The sequence below is a fragment of the Lepidothrix coronata genome, unplaced genomic scaffold (genome assembly GCF_001604755.1).
Source record: "Lepidothrix coronata isolate B3197 unplaced genomic scaffold, Lepidothrix_coronata-1.0 Scaffold4, whole genome shotgun sequence".
Lineage (NCBI taxonomy): Eukaryota > Metazoa > Chordata > Aves > Passeriformes > Pipridae > Lepidothrix > Lepidothrix coronata.
The window spans coordinates 2,191,311-2,195,908 of record NW_016690184.1 but is presented as its reverse complement, the minus strand read 5'-3'; positions in this window follow the sequence as shown (position 1 = coordinate 2,195,908).

The window sequence follows — 4,598 nt, the reverse complement described above, 5'->3', positions numbered from 1 at the left end:
TTTTGATGTACCTGGGTCACTGCAATTATTACTCTAGGGAGCATTGAGTTTGCAAAGGTTTATTTTCTTGTTTTGGTTGTGATTTTTACCCTTAAAAAACTGCAATTCGTAAGTTTTTAATTTACAGAAGTAATTATTTGTGCCAAAGGACTGAGGCAAAGGATAGAAGAGATTTCATCTTAACTGCATAAAAGGCATATGAGACACACAGGCATGGCAAGAGAATGGCTTGATGAATTCATAACCAGGAGGCTTACTTTTTCAGCTTTCTTCAGACTGTTCAGTTTGCAACAACACCTTGAGGGTTGTCACTCCATTACTATGCAGAGGTTTCATCTAGCTTCTGGCTGCACAGGCCTTTATGCCCATTGTCCAGTCACAAGTGTGAACTGTTGCTACATACAGTAAATATGTTTGCAATATACTGCTATGATCAAGGGAACTAGACATGAAGTAAAAATGAAGTCCCAGATTCTTTCAGAACAACATGGTGAAGGCATTAATGAAGCATATGATACATCTGACACAGACATTAACCTCCAATTATTGGCACATCTCAACTTACAGGCAAAATTCAAAGAACTTATTTGCCATTCATCAATTAGTTTGCATCTTGAAAAGATTAGTATGACTTTCACAAGTCACAGGAAACAAATACACAACAAAATACAAAACAAAATACACAATAAAATGCATGAAATGCAAGAATTGACAAGAGGAAGGATCATACAGATAAAAACATTGTTGGACTACTGGTTCTTCATTTCTTCAATCAATTAAATTTAGGCAAACAATGAGTGGCTATTGAATTACATGCTGGCAACTTACTTGAAGGTATCATTATAAGAATAAGGCCTCTTATAATCCTTGAAAAAAAAGAAGATTCTGCAAAATAAACTAACTAAATGAACAAATTTATGCATTACTTCCAAGCTTACAGTCTTGGATTGTTTCTTAAACATGCATATTTGTAATTAAAAGTCTTTTAATACTCTTGATAATAAGGTTGAGGATTATATAAAATGAAAACTTAATGAGGACATGTTTAATGCTTTTAGTGGCTACGCTGCTGTTTTTAATAGAAACTGATTTGTCTATTTAACTGCTATTTGACTTAGTTTGGGTCTAGACCAACACACAAGGAACAGAAGAGTGGTATTTTTCTCACTAAATTTCCAAAGATTGTGGGGGGTTTTGGTTGCCAAACTTTTGTAATTGTTAAGTAGAAAAGAATCAGTTAAAAAGTTTTGGATTAAGGCAGCACAAAACCACCAGGGAAATTCATGCTACTAGAGCAGCCTCTTGATCCATGTAATACAGTCAGTAAGGCTGAGACTCCCAAGGGGGGTCTTAAGGTCCTGTTTTTAGCTTTGTGCCTGTGATGCCTTTTGGACTAGTAGCATATGTTTCAGGAGCTCCTGAAGTCATGAGGGACTTGGCTTCACGGAAGAGAATCCTTCATAAAAGATTAGTGGAGGCTCATTTGATTCCAGGCTATAAAGCTGATAATATCTGAGGGTTCCTGATCTCACATATATTTTTAATAGGGACTGAAAAAGACCTGCTTGCAAAGTTCTCTTACTATAAGTGGTCTGAGGGGTTTTTTAAAACTCCAAAATAGGATGAAAGTAAAATTATTTTATTAGTCTAAATCTTGAGACTTATATTCTGTAACCTACCTTTAATTTTTATTAATTTTTTAAATAAAACTAAGCCACAAGGAAACAGTATTTCTTCTTAAAGGATGTTGCACTTTCAAATTACTACATAAATATATTTTAATTCAGAACCATCCTGTTTTTTTTACTTGCTCAAACTTGCTGCATTGCAGTGGTGTGCACATTTGTAATTTAATGTTGGTAAATCTCTTTAAATGTTAACTTTGTTATTTAAACACAGATTTATGCATTTTAATACATTTCAATTTGAAAACCAAAAACCAGGAGGATCTAATTTAGATGAAAGAGTAGAGTAGGAGTCAGGCAAAATTATTTGCAGAATCAAGTATAATTCATTATTTTCGTGTGTGTTTGTTTACCCACCAAACAGTTCAGACAGCATAGCAACCATATACAGATACCTGATTTCATAGTGGAAGTCTATCTACTCATGGATCTACCCTTTTCAACCCTACTGGTGAAGCTTCTGTAGAGTGTAACAGAAATGTTGTTGCAGGTTCAAAGTCATGCAGTTGGGAAACAAAAACAAGGCAGTTAAAGCACATAGTTAGAGTCTGTAAAAGACATTCCTCTTTCAGAGGTGTTTTCAAACTTACTGTTCTCACAAAATACAGTTCATGATGTATCACCAAATATATGTAGGATAACTCAAACATGTCCATGTGCAGAGAAGAGGTTAGTATTTCCTCCTGAAATAATTCCAGAAGTGCTTGCCACAGGGTGTTCTCAGAGTGCCTGTGAGTCACAGATTGGCTGTGCAATCCATAGGTTCTCTTCAATTTCTGTCTGTTATAGTGCTCGAAAGGGGGTCTTTGATTCTAGATCTGTATTTTTTACTCCAAGACAGCCAGTCACAGTTAAAGTTAAATGAAACTTGAAAGGTATTTAAATTCTAGACCCTGAAGTCTCATTAGAGGTGTCTCATCCCTGGCATTCTCCATTTTCAAAATAACTTCCTCAGAATCAAAGGGCCCTCCCTAGAACATACAATGGCTATAGACTTCGTCCTGAAGAACGCTCACCTGGGGAGCATTTTGAAAGTGTCACAAGTAATTTCTTTTGTTTAATGTGTATTTTAATTTTTTCTTTAGAGAAAAATTATGTTTCCATGTGAAAACTATTATTTAGAGCTCCTTTTGATTTGTTTCAGTGCACCAACAGGAACATCTGTATGAAACATTCATTTGTTATGATTTACGCTTAGTTCCTTACAATGTCTGCAGGCAGAATTTTTGTCTTTCTTTCTTTTCAATAATATTTTGAATTTTTTTTTCCAGTAAATAGACCCAACTTTTTAGGAAGATGATTTCTTTTTACCTAAAAGAAAGTGTTTTTTTTCTGTATTATCCACAAGTGCCTTAATTAATGAAATGCAGTCTGTTCATAAGCAGCTTTCTATCTTACCAGTGAAATAGATAAACACTTAAAATTTTAATGTAGCTTAAAAGTGTCTTTATATTTGTACTAATGTCTGGTAAGAATAATGTTCCTGTAGGAAATTAGCATTATGAAATTAAGAATCATATGTAATTTTTCAACACTCTCTTATGTCCTCCTAACTGTTAGAGAACACTAAGTCTGCATTTAACAAGTAGATAAGACACAGACACAGTAAAATTAAATTTTTCTCTAGTAAAAGAAAACAGAAGATTATTAAAGATTAAACTAATAGGTTTAAGTACAAATCATTTATCAAAGCAATGTAAATTGGAGAGATCTTTTGTTTGTAATCCACCCTATTTCTGGTCTTTGTTATCCCTTTTTATGTGGTAATTTACATTTTTCCAGGTGTTGAGAAAACACAAATGTAGATTACTAATAAGAAAAGGCAGTCAAAACAGATCAGCTTCTGCAGAAGGTGATATGCCGGAAATATTTTTGGGGGGGCACAGTGATTGATTTAAGAATCTGATTTCTGTGAAAGATCTTGATCTGCCATGAAACCTAATGCTGCTAAAGCAGTTTAACTCATCATACTTTAGTTACATGGAGAGGAGCAAGGTGCAGAAAGGAGGCTGCAGCACATTCATTAGTTCATTAACATTAGTTATTTTACATGGAAATAGTGAAATTACATTATAAACACTTCATGTAGCAATCTTGAACTTCCATACTGAGACCACCTTGCATGCTCAGCACTACTTATTTTTTTCATCCCAATGAAATAACTTGAAAAGAACCCTGCTTCAAACTGTGTATCATGATGGGACAATCTGCTGTTCCTTGATGCTTCAGGGTATTTTGCACAAGGTTAAATTTACTCATGTGTTTTTATCTACAATTTTAAATTACTTCCCTTTGCTTTGAATTTTGATCTCCTCAAAAGTAAGAAATGTCTGAACAGAGAAGTCCGCAATGCCTTATGCAAAACTGAAATTACAAGCCTGGCTGTCACAGCATTAAGATTCTGAATGCTTGACTTATCAGTAGATAATTTTACAGGAAGCACATGGAACGAACATGTCCTAGATAGCAAATGTGAGTGACCAATTATAAGTAAAGTGCAGACTGAGAGCTTTGTAAATGCAAGTAAATTACACAGATAGGATTCTAACTTTGTTACCTTCCCAGCTGCCATGTCTCTAATATTATTTTAAATTATATTATTTTCAGTAGGATAATTTAAATACAAAGCATTAAATCTATTTCACTGGATTATCTCTATGTGCCTAGATATTAATTTAATCAGTTTCTAATTCATTGGTTGTTTTGTGGATATTTTCTTCTGTTAGCCTAGTCTTTAATATCAGTAGGTTGACAGTCTTTATCCACAATGAATTACATTGTTCAGAGGTGTTGGTCATTCTAGAAAAGTGTAAAAGGGATTTTCCTGGTTTATTGATGCTGGTTTCCCCATTAACCTCTTTTTGAATTAATCAGTTAGGGCAACTTTCTTGATAAAAGATTTCAGATGTGTAG